The sequence below is a fragment of the Nothoprocta perdicaria genome, unplaced genomic scaffold (assembly GCF_003342845.1).
Source record: "Nothoprocta perdicaria isolate Ctin4 unplaced genomic scaffold, notPer1 scaffold_59, whole genome shotgun sequence".
NCBI lineage: Eukaryota > Metazoa > Chordata > Aves > Tinamiformes > Tinamidae > Nothoprocta > Nothoprocta perdicaria.
The window spans coordinates 3,751,088-3,769,452 of record NW_020455854.1 but is presented as its reverse complement, the minus strand read 5'-3'; the positions used below and the strand labels follow the sequence as shown (position 1 = coordinate 3,769,452).

The 18,365-nt window shown below is 43.3% G+C and overlaps 1 long non-coding RNA gene across 1 annotated transcript; it reads left to right on the top strand.

Moving 5' to 3' along the window:
* The first annotated feature begins 349 nt into the window (after positions 1-349).
* Positions 350-17,992, top strand: LOC112955719. The gene is made up of 4 exons (XR_003250933.1): positions 350-545; positions 647-760; positions 978-1,153; positions 17,976-17,992. It is a non-coding gene; the product is annotated as an uncharacterized LOC112955719 (long non-coding RNA).
* Positions 17,993-18,365: the final 373 nt, after the last annotated feature.

The following is an 18,365-nucleotide window of genomic DNA, read 5'->3' as shown; positions in this document are numbered from 1 at the left end:
GGTGTTTAGGAGAACTGTGGCCTTTCTCTTAAAAGGAAAACAAACTAATGCTATGTTGCAAACGAATTTCTGAAAGAGAAATAAAAGCTGATGCTAGATCTCCTTTTGGAAGGATTCTGATATGAAGTGTCCCGATAGAGCTGTGGAGCAGTATCTTATTGTGCTGTTGCATTTCTCAGGAAATAGTATGATAATCTCAAACTTTTACCTAAAAAGGCCATTTACATTAGCCTGCAGGCAAAAAAAAAAAAAAAAAAAAAAAAAAAAAAAAAAAAAAAAAAAAAAAAAAAAAAAAAAAAAAAAAAATCCCAAATAGTGTTACTAATATGTCTTCCAGTTTTCGGTTCAATGAATCACTTCAAGTTTCTTCAGGCTGCTGGAAATAGAAGAGCAGAACTTCAACTAAAGTATTGTCATTGCAGTCCTGGCGGAGCTGGTATTACTCGTCAAATAAATCCTGTTTTTTACTGTATAACTGAGAATTCAGGGTGGCTTTTCCTGAAGGAAGAGGAGAAAACAAATGGAGTTGCAATGAGACTTCTTTGGTAAGTATGTCAGAAAATCCGCTGAAAGGCATTTAGAGAGCTTGTAGGAAGCAAAGAAAAAAAATCCCTTCTTCTCCCCTCCCTTTCCACTTCTTTTTTAGGTCCGTGGTTTCCAGAATAGCAACATATGCTTGAACGGCTTCATTTCTAAGAGGATGATACTGCAGCTTAGATTATTACCACCAGGGCGCTGTAGTTCTATCTTCAACATACAGGTAGAAAAATCAAAATAGTCCAGCAGAGGCCTGTTAACATATAGTGCAAAATTGAWCAGTGGTTTTTAAACAAGAAAAAATCGAAATCAATCTATGAAACTTTCATATCTGTATCGTTTTTGTGGGTATAGTGTGGGGGGAATAAATGATACGAGATAAATAAGAAAGAATTCATGTCAGCTGTTTCCTGCTCTTGAATCTCTCTCTCTTCTGACAGACTAACCCTACAAGATCCTGGATGTGGTAGACCTGGGCTTGGTGGGCATCTCACAGCCTGCCTTACACATTTTTAGCCCTTCGAACTTCAACCCTTCCAAAGAGGATTGTAACTGGACAGAATATTTGGAGAATCCTGGTGAGACTGTGCAAGGTCTGAAGCAGTAGCAACTCCAGGTATGCTGATGGAATATGTACTGAGTTCTTGAATTCAGCMTATCAAACAGAAAGAGACAAAAAGCCAATTTTTAGACATGCTGTAGTAATAGTAAAAGCTTGCAGAAGCTCTTGCAGGTTCTTGATCTAACTCCTGATCCCAAWCTGCCATGCGGTGCCCTTTCCTGGAGGCAGGTACAGGACATAATGGCATGAAAATGCAGTTCCCAGTGATCTGGTTTGAAAGCCATTTTGTTTTCCCTACAGTAAAAGTGGGGAGTAAAACTCCACTTAAAGTGGGAGTCATTCCATGAGCTCTCAACCAACAACTGAACCTATAATAAAGTGACCTGGGAACATACTTTACTATGTAGGACCATCTCTAAATGCCAGGTGGGGCTCTTCTAACCACTTTTTCCATATAAATATTAGGGATGGCAACAGATCTTAAGGCTATTCCAACAGAATCCTACTTACTTTGAGAAAGCTGAAATGAATTATAGACTATTCCTCTACACCTTACATGCAAAAAGTCTGTAAGCTGATTTGTTACTATAATAAAAAAATCTTCTGGGGGAATGTTTGTGGTAGGACTGTGAGAACAGAAACAAAGCATATCTGCATGAGTTTCACTTGTCCATTTTAATTCTTGGGAATTATCCGGCTGGGCTTTCTGAGCAATGCAGCCCTCTTCTGAGTAAATGCTCAATGAATAGAGGGTGTAGTAAGAATTTTACTGATCTCCCTTTTCAGGTACTCAGAAAAGACTGTGTGCTGCTATCACTGCCAGTATTCTTGTGGAGGTGTAATTTGAAATTACATGAATTAACAAAGACAGTTTTGGCTGCCTGAGTGAAAGGCTTTTTCTGCTGGGTGTTTCCAGTGCTCGCTGTGTACTTTGCTCCTGATTTTTGAAGGAGAGGGCAGACGTTGCACTGACATTGCTCCTGTTGATGACCTGCAGTYGCTGTTGCAGAGTGTATTTCATGTTCAGATGATATAAGGTTAACGGGGGAGAGAAGCTGAGAAGAAGGGGGTTGTACCTATTAAGGGAAATTGCTTCAGTGTCACAAAGAGCCCTAATCATGTGTAAGATCAAGTTTGGCCCCAGGTTTCTGTGGTCTCCTCACTTTAAATGTCAGAAAATGCCTTTAGTGTGCATCTGGTTTTTATAATATTGTTGAGCATTTTAACAACTTCTGTGGAACTGTTAATTCTGAGGTAAGATTTTTTTTTTCAAATGGTCATTTCTGTTTCACGCTTGTTATCAGCAAGCTCACAGCTCAAAGCACTGACTGCACATCAGCACCTAGTAGCTCCTGACCGCTTCAGCGTTGAGATGCTTTGGGCTGACCACACTTTCCCATCACTCGGGACCTTCTTCTTGCCTACCGTGTTTTTTTTCTTAAAAGTTCAGCTGCAATTGATAGAGGAAATTCTATTTATACAAAGTAATTTTTACCCTGTTATTGCTTGTGCATTGATATATTACTAATTCTTGTTTCATTTGTATGAGGTGATCCAGAATGATTAGAAAGTTGATGTCAGCATTAGAAAGATCTCTTGTGCTGTGGGAGAGATCTTGTACTAGGCAAACCTGTTGAGACTGCTGGTTTTATAAATGAAGCAGCTAAAGCTGACAGTTCTTTGTGGCTGACTATCTCATGAGTGATGTGTCAAATCCTCTGTTGGTATTGAAGATTTCTCACAGGCTTGCCAATCTAGCAGGGAAATCATTTTACTCCGATGAAAACACATCTTTTTCCTCCTTCTTCTAGAAATAAAAATACATATCAATTTTTGAAGGACCGTCAATAAAAACAGGTAAGTCTTCCCTCTACTTAAAAGCAGCTAGATAGGGAAACCTTCCAAGATTCTTGGTTTAGGCTAATGCCAGTTTGCAATGGTGACTGCATTAATGTGGAGGGGGAGGAAAGCCACCGACACTGTAGGACTTGGGTTGAATGTGAAACTCTAGGTCTGGAAGCCACGTTTGACATTTGTGGGGGAAAAAATAGCTCCAACAAAATTTGGGTTTAGCATCAGAAAATCAATCCCTTTTTCTGGATTAACTAATCATGTAAGGGTTTAAGTGTTGTCAGCTATTTCAATGTGTTAAGGGAAAAATGGGTGAGATAAGTGCCAGATGGGGATTTTATTTCTTTTTTATAAAAATACTTAAATAACYTCAGAACATTTGGAATAGTATCCTATTCTGAATTCTTCTTTTTCCTGTGCTTTTATCTTCCAGCTTTGCTTTGGCTGCAGGCTGCCTTTAAATTTGAAGTACCCTAGAAATAATAAATAGCAGTTGGTGGCACGTGCTCGTTACACATAGAACAGTAAGTGGGCTTCTAGCTCCTTCAGAGAGCTGGAGGACTTCCCCTATTAATTTTAGCATCCTAGCTCTTCAGCGACTTTCAGTGTTATTAGTGTTTAAAGGTCAACACTCTGAAGAAGACTAAAGTRGAATATAAGGCAGTTTTCTAATCATCTGATGAGTGGAAGAAGAGAGTGGAAAATACTCAATTTGCACTGACAGCAAACCTACAGGACTTGCTTGGGAACTTGATAAGTGTATCTGTGGGAGTATTTGTGCTTCAGGCACTTGATGCCAGCTCTGTTAAGGTCTGGGAAGGCACTGCCTTGTGCTGAGGGTCCAGATTTGTGGGTGTGCAAAGTTGTTACCACTGCAAGAGTGCAATAGTGCTAAAGCTCTAAGGCCGTTAGGGATGGAAGCTGTTTCAGGTTTGCAGGCTACTAACTGAAATAACTGAAATAAATTAAACTATCTTGGTTTCCTTAAGAAAAGGGTTTCATTCCAATGCAGTAACTTGTACCTTCAGCTATTTAAAGCCTTTTTAACCTGGAAGACTTCTCAGGCAGCCAGAGATAACAAAGGTGTAGCAATGTGAGCRAATTTTGTCTTGATTATCTAGCTAGGAAAAGCCAGAAAAAGGACTTCAGAACTTGCATTTCAATAAGGCATTATCTGGGGAAAAAATATATGCATTAGGAGCTGGATCAGGCAATGGAAAATATTTAACATCTTTATGCTTTTCCTTTAAAGAGAGTAGCTGTGAGCGGCTGCAAGCTGTCACCTYGAACACCAAGTCTAAGCATTTTAGCTTTTTGTTTTTAAAAAGCTGCAACACAGAATTGATGTGAATGGGGAAAGAACTGGATTGGTTTTTGTTTGGTGGTACATATGGACGTGGTGGTTGTTGTGGTTTTTGTTTGTTTGTTTGTTTTTGCTGTGATGTTCTATGATGTTCTCAAAATCTTATCTGAGGAACACAACTTATCTTTTCATTGCAAATCCAATGTCTTAGAATCCAAGCACTAAAAATAAGGCATTAAGCAACATCATTATTGAAAGGTCCTCGAGTGCAAATGTAGTCTTGACTAATATTATGTAGTGCTCACTGTAATTTGCTTTCTCATCTGTAATACTTCTTTGCATTTCTTATATACTCCTCTATTTTATTATACTTATTACTTATATACYTATATATATTATACATATATTATATATTATAYATATATAATATATAGTATATATTACTTATATACTTATTATACTTTTGTTAAACTTCATTAGCTCCCTGTGCTGATCCTCAGAAAATGACTTCAGTTAGATGCTGTTCTCATCTTTATTGGTGCTGCACAGCAGAGGAAGATATTTTCAGGTGACATTTGTTAAAAATTTGTAATGAATAAATTACTAAAAATATATCTGGAGAAATAGATGTGAATTTGTGATCTTGTTAGTAAATATTGGATGAATCTGTTKTTCTTTTAAGCATATCTTCTGCCTTTTAGGCAGTTGATTTCAAACTATTATACCTGTTATTCCTGTTATTTATACCTGTTATAATATTGTATATTATACTCCCAGGGTTTTAGGCTCGTGGAGCCTATCCCCAAACTCCCTCGTATGCTTCTCGTGCCAAACTGCTCAGTAATTGAGCCAAGTCTTAGGCTTGCAGTATCTGCTGCTCCCATCCCTGCCCAGGAAAGGCTTCAAAAGCTCCCTGGTTTCCTGCTCGGGATCCCTGAGGCCAGGATCTGCACTTCGGCTGGGACATTCCTGGCTTATCACCCTTCGCCAGCACAAGAGAGCAAAACCTTCCTCCAGGGATGAGAACACTGGTTGCTCAGGATCACAGACACTTCCTATTTTGCATTTGAATTGAAGCCTCTGCTTACATCTGAGCCAGGCAAATTTTTAGGTTATATAAATAATGAAAATAAGCATAGTCATTTTTTTATTYGATTATCTGGAAGTTTAATGATATAAAGAAGGATAATTATGTTGAAATTTTTGGTGTTATAGATGCTGCAAAGTGCTTTGCTCTATCAGTTCATTTTTGTCGCAGTCGGTGCTGTTGTGTGGGCAAGTCGCTTCGTGTCTGAGTCCTTGAGACAAATATTTAAGTCCATGATATTCTTGTGTGTGTCACAGGATTGATTAGCACAAGTTCATAGCTCAGTGCAGAAAGTTCCTCTTTGGGAACATAGTTGTTTTCCTGTAAGTGAAGTTACTTGAGTTTGTTTGGCTTTCATACTTCTGGGGAAGTAGAATTTCTTTTGCAAAGCTGTGAATCATGCTACCATTTTAGAACCAACAAATCTAAAAGTCTTGGATGCCTTCCTCTTAATTAAGTCACTAACTTGTAAGTATGTTCATCTGGGAACACATTAGAAATCAAACTGTGAAATATCTCTCAAAGCAGCAGAACTGCCACGTGCCAATATTAATAAAAAAAGAAAATCCTTTTAGAAGCTTCCTTGCTTCAAAAACTGAAAGGACAGATATTCTTCTTGCTTGAGACATRAATAGCTTGTAGATATATGTCTTCTGATTGAAGTTGGTCTGTCTGTGCTATCTATTAACATACACTAATTTATTTGATTCTTAGTAGAAAGAAAAGTGACAACTTTTAAGACAGTCTTCAATGAGTGAAAAATCCATTCCTAAAGTGACAATATTTGTTTAACGGGAAAGGTTGCCCAAAAAACCCCATGGTTTCTCAAAGAGTTTGCTCTGCTGGATACAGTCATTTCCCTTTTCTTGTGAAGATCTGGGAGATCAGCAGTGTCTTGTCCTGTAGCAGTCCATTGGCAGAACTAGCCCATTCTCTATTTCTATAACAGTTAAAATTCATTTCTGTGTCTCTTGCCTGACTCTTGATGAGGTTGTAATAATTTTGGTGTGCAGTTAGCAACTGCATGGAAGAATATTATCAGAATTAGGCATGGATGAGTTCTGTATTGTTCTTTACTCATTTTAGGTTCTCGGTTGGAACGAAGCAGTTCATTAACCTGTCAGGCTGCTGCCTTAAGTAAAAGAACAGGAAACTTGTTTTTAACTTTTTAAGATATAGCAGTTTCAATTATTGGCGACAGCATAAACCAGCAAAGACGATTTACAAACTAGCATCTTGGCCCGACCATACGGCAGGRATTACTCTGGAGGAAGGGAGAGAAGATTTTTACACCACTTCATTCATGGTACTACAGGGGTTTAAATCATGCTTCAATTCTATTCATGTGAAAAATTATCTTCTTTTCCCTTTTACTCTGCTAAAAGGATGGGGAAAACAGTTTTGAAGGATGAATGGTTAGAGAGCCAAAGCTTTCCTCTCTGTTTTCTGGTGGTATTAGCTGGAGAAGTTTTCAGAGAACAGATGAGCTGATTCAAAGAGCTCTGCCAGCTTTGACACGTGAAGCTTTTCTATTGTACCTGCCTTCTTTTGGCCCTCTCCTTAATTGAGAATCACGGTGTCAGTGACTGATTATTCTGCTTGCAGTTGTGGTGTGAAGTGCSAAGTTTTCTGGGAAGAACAAATGTAGTGTTCACTCCAGCTCTCTTGACAGCTTTTTGCAGTGYTCCTCCCAGCAGGAGTTGATGTGGTTTAACTGGAATGAAGCCCTCAAGCTGGAGGGGTAAGAGCAGCTGAGGGCAGGATGGGGCTACAGCTACCWGCAGCCTTGGGCTTTCAGTGCTGTTTGGGGGCAGCTTATCCTCAACTGAAGCTCAAAGCTTCTAGAGAGTTGGCCTCTTTCTTCTCATTGACTTCTAGCACTTTCCCTCTCTCCCASCTCCAAAGAAGGAAAGAAAAATCAGGTGAAATGTAAAGGAAACTGCAAGAAAATGGCAATCAAAACAGAAAAATGGTTTTAGTTAGGACAATGTGTCTGAGAGCTGACTTGAAACCATCATTTGGCTGCCCTATTGAGCTGAGGTTTGTTTTCTCCTGACAGTTCCGTGCTGGTGCGGAGCAGCAGCCGTGCTCCGATGTGTGCATGGAGGCAGCGATGCTGCCAGCCCTGAGGTGTTCTCTTCATGATGGAGTTTCTGCGAGGAAGACTGTATTCCCTCATGCACTTAGGGTTTATTCAGAACTGAAGTTGACAGAAGTCGTTAACACTCAAATCAACACTTCAAAGCTCCTTATCACATTTTTTTTTAAAAAAAAGGTAGGTGTTGAAAGTTGCAAGAGCTGCACTCTGCTCTTGCTCAGCCTGGACTGCACTCTGCTTCTGCACAGAAGTGGCCCCTGCAAAGCCACGCTTGGTACCTGCGCTGGTTGGGGTCGTTGTGTTTGCTGAGCAGTGCAGGAGGGGCCTCAGCACTGACGGCTTCCTCTGTAAGTTGTTAATATTTTAATTTTTGAGCTATTTTGGGATTATAATTTCTGTAGTATTACATGAGAGGAAGCATATCAGCCAGTACTTTAACTACTGTAGACATTTTATCTGTGCATGTTGTTAGAAGTAGCTCAGAAAGTAGAACYGAAGCTGTCTGCATGGTGTGACTGCACGGTGCAAAAATTGATGCTGGAGGGATTTTGAAGTGGTGAAACTATCAAGCTCTGAGCTGAACAAAAGCCACAGATCAAACAGTCATTTCAGCTCTTATGTTTCAGCCCCACAGCGGTGGGGAGGCACCTCCAGACCGTAGCATCCGTGCGCACCACAGAGCACTTGAGGCATCCCCCAAGGACAAATACATTTTCAGAATGAGAGTTCTGTGTTTTGTTCTGTGAGTAGCAGGCTRCCTTAAGCAAATCTTTATTCCTGGTCGTAAAATCTTGGCTGACCTAAGAAAAGTTTTGTATTTAACTGCTGGGAAATTTTTAACTTTTGGAAAAGCAGCTTGCTATTTAGCAAACTGCTGTTTAATACTGGTCAGTAAGTTGAATTTGTAGTTTCTTCATCATGTGGAATTTGGATATAAGAGCCACAGAGAAATACAAATAAGTTATTTGTAAATGACAGTTATCTTCATATTTTTAATAACAATATACCATTACTGTATACACAACACCTTTACAGAAACCAGGTTAGCACRATTCTTCTATTTTTGTTATAACTCAAACTTGCTCTGTTTTCCAGGAAGTGACTACACAAATTGTTCTATAGGTGCCACAGAAATCATTTATAAAGTAATTCCATGGTGCAGCACTGAAAGTGATTTAAAAAGCCAGGAACTGCTTTCAGGTTCTGCATTAGCCAGGTTGGTTCTAGTGGCAGCAGATGTCCCTAGTTACACTGGACAGTGAAACTGCTTTTCCAGTTCTTGGTCACTCCAAGACTTCAGTATTTAAAGTACCAAATTCACTGGTGGTTCATATAGTAAAGGGACGCTGTAGTTTTCTGGGGACCTCAGGCAGGACAGCCGTGCTGTAGTATGGATAAAAGGCAAGTCTCCATGGAGGATCTTTTGCTGTTATCTGGAAAGGCAGCAGAACATCTTTATTTTTCTTGAACCCATAGTACAGCACACTGTACCTGTGGCATTGACAGTATGTGTATTTCATTGTTGGTTGAGATCTAGGTCAACTTTAAAGAATCAAATTTTGACTAAAGTCACTAGAAATCAAGTGACGTAACAGTAATTTGTGCTACCATAACGTTTTAAAACAATTTTATCCAATTTGAAAGAATAATGTAAGTTTACCAGCTCTTCTTTGTTGCTATTGATTCCATTKGGAAGTTCTTGCCCTTGGAACACTGAGGTAGATTTTCTTCAACCAAGTGGTATTTGCAGCGATGGATGATGTAGGAAGGTTGATTTGGGATTTCTGTTAGTTATTGCAAAATAAGAATAAGATAGAATAAGAACAGAAATACTTGCTGTCCTCAGCAAAGAACCAGTTTAGCAGGTTGCTAAACTTCTAGATGACACTATTTTCTTTAATCTCATCAATCTGAAGTATTTTAAAAGAGAAACAGTTCATATTATGCAAACCAAACTTAATGGTGGCTTATGTTTTTGCTCTTTCTGTAGGTTAGTGTATTGAGTGAGAATTACAGTATCCGATGACTAGCTGTATTTTTTTTTCCTTTATGTAGACTGTTCACATTGTGTTGCAATGCTTGTTTGCTTTGCAGCTTGAATCGGCAGTTGCAACACTCCAAGCCATTCTTTTGGATTAATTTGACTGAACCTACTAGTTGCTTGTCTGTAGAACCGTGGACTTGCCTTACTTAGTGGTCTGCTTTCTAGCAGAAGTTTCCTAAAATGCCTAGCTTTACTGAAACGATTAAAATTTATGGTAAATCTTTTCTAGACACAACAAGTTAAGTATGTACAAAACAACTATAAGAAGATTGATATATGGGCAGTTCCTGTGCTCTCCTGACAGGAGGAAAAAAATGCTTATTTTATTTTGCATATTGGGGACATTACAGTGTACATACATATGGCTATCAGCCTTTTAAATGTATATCAACTTCTAAGCTTCATTTTTTCGGGAGGGATGGAAACTTACTGTAGTAAAAGCATGCGTGCAAAGGCATTCCATGTTTATTTTTGGGGTTAAACTGACATCTACTGGCGTTCTGCACTAACGTATGTGCGATTTGTGGTGTGTTTTGTCATCGCACTCSGGTGTTTCCTTGCTGACGTGGACATCACCTAGGTTCCTTTCCAGGAGTATTGGTGCTACCAGAGCCGCTCATCAGAACCGCTGTTGGAAATGTGGAGTTTACCTGCAGCTAATGCCACGGGCTAATCTGAGTGTGGTCCTTGGAGCAAGATCACCTCTTGCGTGGTGAGAGCTGACTGAATTCTTGCTCGGCGATGGGTTTGAACGGGAGCACTSTTCGTGTTTTGGGGGTTTTAGACCCTTGTCCTCTGCCCTGGAGCTGCTGGTTGCTTTGGGAACATGGGAGCTCCCTTGCTCCTTCCCAACCAAAACAGATTTTAAAAAAAGCCCTTAAATAACAGCTGTCATCAAGAGGTTCATTTAGATTTCAGCAGATGAGGCCCTGCTTGCTTGCCTTTTCCAGAAGTAASCAGTGTGTGGAAAACACCCACACAAGAAGTTTGGGCTTGAGCAGGACACACACACCACAACTTYGTAAATTTKTATCTTTACWAAGGAAGGAGGAAATCGCTCCCCCTTCTTTGGCTGAGGAGCAGGACAAAGGAACCCAGGCAGGTGGGAGACGGAGCGGAGCCAGGAGTCGGGGAGACACTGCGGGGAGCCTGGAGCGAGGGGGACACAAAGGAGCCAAGTGACCCGAGGTGCCAACACGAGGAGGGAGCAGCGAGCTGGGTGCAGGCGGCCGGSCAGGCTGTGACTCCCGGGTCCCTTGGCCAATGGGGATAAGGAGAGGGCCGGGAAATCGGGATAAAAGGGGGGCTGCGTCCCCCGGCCACCTGAGAGACCCCACAGGGACATGCCCGGTGGACGCTCCCTTTATTCGAATAAAGTTTTGGGTCTCCTCTGCCTCCTTTTGGACATTCAGTTCCTGACAGCGAGATTTTTCCGMACACCAGTAACTCATTGTTTGGTGCAACTTGGTGCGCATTTCTGAGGTGGGTTAGGCGGAGGAAGGAGTGACATCTGTGGAGTGACGGAGCTTCCCCGTGGTGTCTGACTAATCGCCTGTGACGAAACAGCCTGAAAAACGCTCGTTTGGAGTTTTTTTCCCCCATTCCTTTGTATTTCGTTGCCCGAAAGCCGCGGAGGGAAGGACGTTTTCGCGGAGCCTCGGGCCGCGCCGCCCTCGGGGAGGAGGAGGAGGAGGAGGAGGGCAGAGCGCGCGGTGCCGCCGGGCCCAGCGGAGCGGTAAGAGCCGAGCCCGGGCCGGGGTCCCCGCTCCGGCCCGGGGGCTGCGCGGGGGGCGGCAGCGGGGCGTTATTCGGGGGCCGGGGCGCGTTATCGGGGGCGCTCGCGCGGTGACGGCGCCCGTAGCGTTTGGTGTCGCGGAGCGGAGCGCGCGGCGCCCGCGCTGCCGCTCCCCGGGGCCCCAGTGGTGCCGGTTGTGCTATTAAAACAGTTTGTGAGCGTTTATGGATCTCTTAGCTGTTGCTCGGTGTTTTACACCGCTTGTTTTTGCTTTTGTTGTTCCGCGAACTTGTGAGAAAGGCGCGGGGCTTGAGCGTGGTGTCGCCTGGCAGGCGGGGGAGGAAAAAGTTACTGTCCTGAGTGTGGGTTGCCAAGACGGTGATCCGAGCAGATCCCGTGTGGCTGCTGCGCCCTGGAAAAAATCCCGAGCGTCCCGGGAGACCTGAGTGTCCTGCCAGATCCCTTAGGAAGCCCCTGGCCTCTGATCCGTGCGCCCGAGCTGCTGGGGCGAGCAGAAACCCCCCGGGTGCCCGAGCTGCTGAAGAGCAGCCCGAGGAATGAGCAGGAATTGCACAAACAGGTTAAACCTTGCCCARCCTGGCGAGAGATAAAGAGCGAGGGAAAGACAGCGAGGTATTTTCTTTGCCTGACTGTTAGGAAAGGTGTTTTTGCAAGCTCTTCTTTCCTGGTTGGTTTTTACGGGAGGTAGATCGGGGGGTTACGGCCTCCTCTTTCCCGTGCGTCCTCCTGCCCCATGGTAAACATCAAGTGTATGTTTGCTTGGGTATGTGCGAGGATAGTTCAAATACCAGCCTGGGGTTGACACTTAAAGCAGAAGGGACAGAGGCGAAATTCTGAGGGGTGAATTGGGGGTTGTCTCCACAGTATTGAATATTCTGGCRACGTTGCTGTGTAGTCCTTGTGTTGCTCTGGGCTTTCTTCAACGACTTCTGCCCTGATGGGTGGCAAAGGGACCGATACTTGAGCTTATTTTTGCACCATGGCTTTCTGCGGCCCTTGATATAAATAAAATCATCTGTGCTTCAGAATCTGAACCRTTCAAAACTAGTGACGAGAAATGAAAATGCAATTAATTTAAAATAAGTTCTTGAACTAAAAATATTGAGATGAAAGGTGCTCATGCTGGAAACTATGACTGTGGCTTTTTACCCTTTTGAATTTTCCTAAAGAGTGTAGATTTTTTTRGATGTTGTTCCTCAATGAAGCGTCAATGATTATTCAGCTCTGCAGTGTCCACACAGCAGAAGTAACTGTGGTCAGGGCAGATAAACAGTCAAGTCTGCACATAGTCACCAGGGAAAACTCTGTTTCTGAAGAAAAGAGAGGCTTTAAAAAAAATCCGGCATTGGAATATTTATTAATTACAAATATTTTCAAAAGCCTACTGAGTTTAGTCATCTTTGCTTTCTTTTCCCCTTTCTTCTGCTTGTTCGAGTCATAGYGCGAGCAGGATAATGCTGCGAAAAAGCCACGAAATGTGCCAGGGAAATTACAGTTTGCCGCCACTGTTGCTTGTGCACCTGCAGCCCCATCCGCCTGTCCTTGCCACGCTGCTGCTTCARTCCAAACTGGGATAAATCCTGGCTCCCTCCCTGAGCTGTGAGCCCGAATGGGAGCCTCGGGGGGGCTGCTGATACACATCATTAGTAATGTTTACAGATGTGATTCCCGTGAGACTGATTCATTCGCCCTGTGTCAACTAGAGCCATGAACGAGCTCCTGGCAAGTTCTTCCCARATTTTTTTTATGAATCTTGCAGAAGTCCTACTGAAAATGAAGTAAGCAAGGTGACCCCCAGTGTTGCAGAGATGTTTCCTTTTCTGCTCTCAWAAAAGGAGAGAAAGACCTCTATCCTTGTGAAGGAAGCCTGTGAAATAAATCTTGCAGGTACTCTGTGTTGCCAGGCTCTGCAGCACTAGTCAGGTAACAGATGAGCCTGAGAAGCTGTTTGTTTGCTCTTAGCAGTTGCCAAGTTCTCTCTGGACATGATTCAGTTAGTGAAAGGGCTTTTTGTTGTGMGAGACAAAGTCGGGAAAGGTGAAAAACGAAGAGGTGCTTCCTGAGGCCCAGGATAAAAATGTGAATAATGACAGTGGAAACTTGTACAGGATTTGGCTTTGGTCGGAAAACTGCAGTTGTGAATTACAAGGGAACTGATTTCTGTGGCTTAGACGTTTTTGTGTGCGTTTATTTTGCATTTATTTTCCTCATAGTTTGCAGTGTGGTGATGTGTGTCCAGGATGGTGCTTGAGGGTTTAATGGAGACATTTTGGGCTGAGATGGGGAGGCAGATCTGAACAAATCGTTCGAAAGAGCAGAAACCAGCAACAATTCTTCCCCCCCACCCTTTTTTCTTTGACTATGAGGATATTTAGGTGGTAGTAGCCATGCTTACCTTTCTTGTCATATCTATCTTGAGCTCTTCAGCAGAGGAGCTGGCAGAGAGGTGATGGGCTGCGTGGCAGCGAGCCCTGTGCCGGAACACGGTACCGGCTGGATTCTTGCTCAATAATAGCAGTAATAGCGTGGGAAGAGAGAGGACGGGTGGTCCTGACGGGCAGCACTGCTCACAGATTCACAGAATATTTAAGGTTGGAAGGGACCTCTACAGATCATCTAGTCCAACCTTCCTGCTCAAGCAGGCACACCTAGAGCATGTGGCACAGGGTGGCATCCAGGCGGGTTTTGAAGACCTCCAGAGCAGGAGACTCCACGACCGCCCTGGGCAGCCTGTTCCAGTGCTCTGGGACACGGGCGGGTGAAAGCAGGGAGCGTGAGGAGGCAGGAGGGGCACTGTAAAACTGGCAAATATTTACCAAACAAGAGTCGACAGCCGCCTGCTCTAGTCAAGAAGTTACTCAGTCAAGAAGGTACTCGTAGGAGTAAGTGGGATGAATATAAAGATGAATAAATAGTCAAAGTCAATAGTACTTGCAGGTTAATGTGGGCACAAGTATTTGATTATGAGCTAGAGCTAAAACTTCAGAGTTTMTAGCCACGACAGATTGAGTTTCCAGAACATCTTGCAGAAAAAKAGTGAAGTAAGAAAATCAAACTTTCCTGAAAGTCCCATGTTACTTGCATTTTGCCTTGTGAAATATGGAAAGAAGTCGGGTCCACTAGCAGAGCTTCCTTTTCATATCAAAATGCTTCCTTTTTATATCAAAACAGTGATCCAGGAGGTGCGTTTCTGGAGGCTTCCAGTGGTACGTGGGGCAGGAGGAGTGTTTCAGAGCTGCTGCAGCTGCGTCGAGGCCGAGTGCTCCGGGATGAGTTAGAGCCTYGCTGACCTGCCTGCAGTCACGCCGGCAGCCCTGCAGTTAAGGCAGTTTTCTGGAGTTTGKTCTCTTTGGATCCAGAAGACTGGATCGTGCTCTTGCATCAGTTTTGGTCATAGCTTAGATATATTTTTTTTCCTAGTTCAGCAATCTAACTAAGTTTTAGAGCTTACTGAAGGTTAATTTACATCTGTGGAGGTCATTTGGACCAACCCGCTAATTCAGACCAACACAGACCTAGTTGTTTAGGGTCCTTGGACTCTGTGTTCCCTTTGGGCTCTGCRATTCCTCCTCCTCACTAGGGAGTTAAGCCTGAGCAGCCCAAACCAAAGTTCCAGGGGGAAGTTCGGTGTAAGTTATCTGGCTCGTTTGTGAGGCCTTTTGTTTCTTTCTCGTAAATATTGTCCAGTGGTGCCTCCGCTTCCTCCTGACTAATCYGTGCTTGGCTGTCGCGTGCGTCACTGGGCTGTGCAGGTATTCCCAGGGCGGCTTTGCTAGGCTTGGGTCAGGTGGCCACTGGCCTGCAGCCAGCAATGTGCTGCCGCAGTAACACATGAGTTACAGTGAGCAAATTATCTCCCCCTAACACACGTTTATTTGTTTATTGTGTTTTTTTTTTACTATTGCTGCCTCTACCAGCCCCATTGCCTGGCGAGGGGGAGCTCCCAGTACTGCATCTTTCTTCCTCATGTGTAGAAGTTACTAAGTCCTTGCTCTGAGATCTGCTGCCTTGCAGCAAAACATGAATGATTCTCTATGTGACTTGTTTCTTTTTATTCAAAAAATACATAATTTATTATAATTTCTGAAAAATAACACARCTGTTAAGAAGTCCACTAAAACATTCACTTCTAAGGCTTCTCCAAGAAATAAGCCGTTCTTACTTCCTTTAGCAGTTTGTTCTTCATGTGGATGGGTGGATGTAGGCTGGCTCGCTTTGTTTTACAGAAAGCTTGTTTTTGTTGCTGCATGGCTGCTTTGCTGGTGTTCTGTTCCGTGTCAATAAAAGCCCTCTAAACAGCAAACAGATGTGATGTGTTCAGATAAACTCAGCATTCAGCAGCATTCCTTACAGTGCGAGATACAAATAAACCTCTTCTTCTTTTTTTCTCTCTCTCAAGTGATCCCAGTACATTCTTGTAACACATTCAGCGAGAAGACTGGAGTTTATGACTGAGTTTTGGAAGTGTGGTCTGTGAAGATGGAAACATCTGGGGCCAGATGCTGGTGCAGGTTTCGGGATGCTCTTATGGGCCTGCACACAAGTGTGTTCTTGTCACCGCTCCGGGATGCTGTATCCAAGTGGCTAAAGGAGGCTTCGGACAAGGAAAATCATTCAGGAAGGGAGTTCCACTCTCAGTAAAGCCACTTTTATAGGGCATTAGAAGCAGATGCTTCTAATAGTAGTTGTGGATACTGTCCTGTGTGTGACTGCACAGGGACAGCGTTGCTTCCTGCTGCTTCCCCGTGCACGGGAACTCTGTGCCTGCCTTTAGATCAGCTCATGTCGGGGTTTGGGCAGGGGCTGCGCAGCCCTCCTGCTAAGCAAGGGCCCAAACTGTGGTTTTCTGACTGCAGTTATCCCTGAGGAGATGTTGCTCTTGTCCATGTACTTCTCTGGAGTCCATTTCTGTGGGACTGTTGCATAGGTCAGGCCAACTGAAGTGAAAAAAGTTTGCCTGGTGATTCATCTTTAAGGGTATCTGAAGGCACAAATGATTTCACTTGTGTTTCCAGTTTGGCTTCTTTCCCTCTCCCGGGTGTTTGGTCTCTGTCCTTGTGCCAAAGGCCCTTGTCTGCACTCCCAGAATACGCACCTCAACCCTGTTGTCAGAAAAAGGCTGTAGTTTTTTACCACGTAATCTTAACAGAGTGACCTGGGTGTGCTCAAAAAGTCTCTGCTAAGATGAGGAGAATGTTCAGTGGTTAAAAAGGATTTCGTGAATTTGTTCTAAAAGGTGGGCAGGGACAGGACCGCTTTGTAACTAGGTGGAGGGACATGAAAGGAGCAGGAGTGGAGTGTGACCCTGGCACAGACACGTCACCTGGGAGCAGGGCAGGGAACACGGATGCAGCTTGGTGGCTTTTCCCACATTTCCTGGGATCAAATTTCATTTGGGAGCAGGGCACAGATAAGAGCTCCCTGCACAGCTAGGATATTTACTCCTTGAAAGTAAATTTGCCTCTTGGTGGGGAAGGGATCCTGACTACGTTTCCCTTCCTAGGAGAGAGAAGGGCACAAGTTAGTGCATGGATGTGTGTTACCTGGCAGATGGAGCGTGAGTAGGTTATCACAGGGCAGCCTGTTATTGTTTCAAATATATTGAATAATATGGACGGGGTGTCTGGATAGCCACAAACATATGTTGTGCTTTGTATTCCCTATAATGCCTGTGCTTGATGAAGGAGGTCAAAGCCTTGCACATCAACACCAGATWTTTAATCTTTGCCCCTTGAATTAGTGCTCTGAAGAAACTGCCCAGCTTTGCTGCTCTGTTGCGGGAAGATGCACTAGGGAAAGCTGTRTATGTACATTAAAAATCTGAGTAGGTCACAATCTGAGTTTAAATTAATTACATAAATATAATGGGACAGGTCTCTGTCTGATGAGGCATAACCCTGATGAACCCTGCTGTAATATGCAGCTGCCTTTGAGTCTGCTTTTAGCTCCGAGTCATTTTTCTATTCCRGGGTAGTTTTCTTTAGGTGTGAAAYCTTGAGMCTGTGCTGGAAAGCTAGAAGGTCTTGGCTTTCTAATGAATCTTTGGTTATGAAGTTCCTCAGATGAGTTTCCAGAAAAGTCCCAATGCACTGGAATTACTTTCTTCAGTGGCAAGATAAAAGGAAAACCTAGGCTGGTGGTGAACTTTCACTAAAGTGCCATACAGCCTGCAAATGTCCTGTGGGATTTAAATCAGTTTTGGGTAGAGAAGGAATTTCTCTTTCTGGCTGGAGGGAAGAGCAAACCATGCTTGTGGTTTCAGATTGCTGCGTGAGTTTGTAGTTTTATGAGTTGATATGGAAGACTGGGTATTGGAATAATCTGAAATTTATAAGCAAAAGCTGATATGTACCATTTATGTCTGCTCAGTGATCAACTGTCTCAAGGGCTTCAGTTCCCCAGAATCTGTGTGGCCTTCGTGCAGTTATGCCTGCCTGTCCTACCACATGTGCTTCCGAACGYGGAGGCAGTGGGATTGTGAGAGCCTCGGTGCAGAAGCCAGAACTGCTCTGTTCTCCTTGGGCAGTGACATTTGGAGCTGAAAAATGGAAGCTTCTCATGCATCCATGTGAAGAACACCCCGTCCTGGGTGCAGCGTGCTTGGGGGCCTTGCAGGATTTGCATATTCTGTTTTGGGACTGTTTTGATGCTTCCTGTTTGCATATATGCAACTTGCAGGTGACTGCGGTACAATAGGCCTCCCTGATACCTTTTGTCATCTTTGTCCTTCCTTACAGCCAAGTGCTTGTCACCAGCCTTTCTGAATCATTTGGGCGCAGTACTTGGAAGTCTGCTTTAAGAAGATAAAACCTGTGGATTCAGTTTCTGCCCCTGTCATCAGCCTGTTATTGTATTGGTTTATWTTAGTCAGGTAAGCTTTGTTTTATCTCTAAATTGGTAAATTGCCATTTTGTATGTAATGGCTGCAGTTTAACACAGTTTTAGAAAGTCAAGTCTTCTCTGTCCTAGATGAATGCTTGGAGTGCCATATCGCTTCAAATGTCATCTGTGTTTGGTTTCTGACTTGCATTTTTTTCTTCTGTCAGCATTAAGTTATCATGTGCTAGTTGCTCTTTGCAGCTATGTCTATAAAACATATCATGATTGAAGTTGTTAACTGGCTCTGC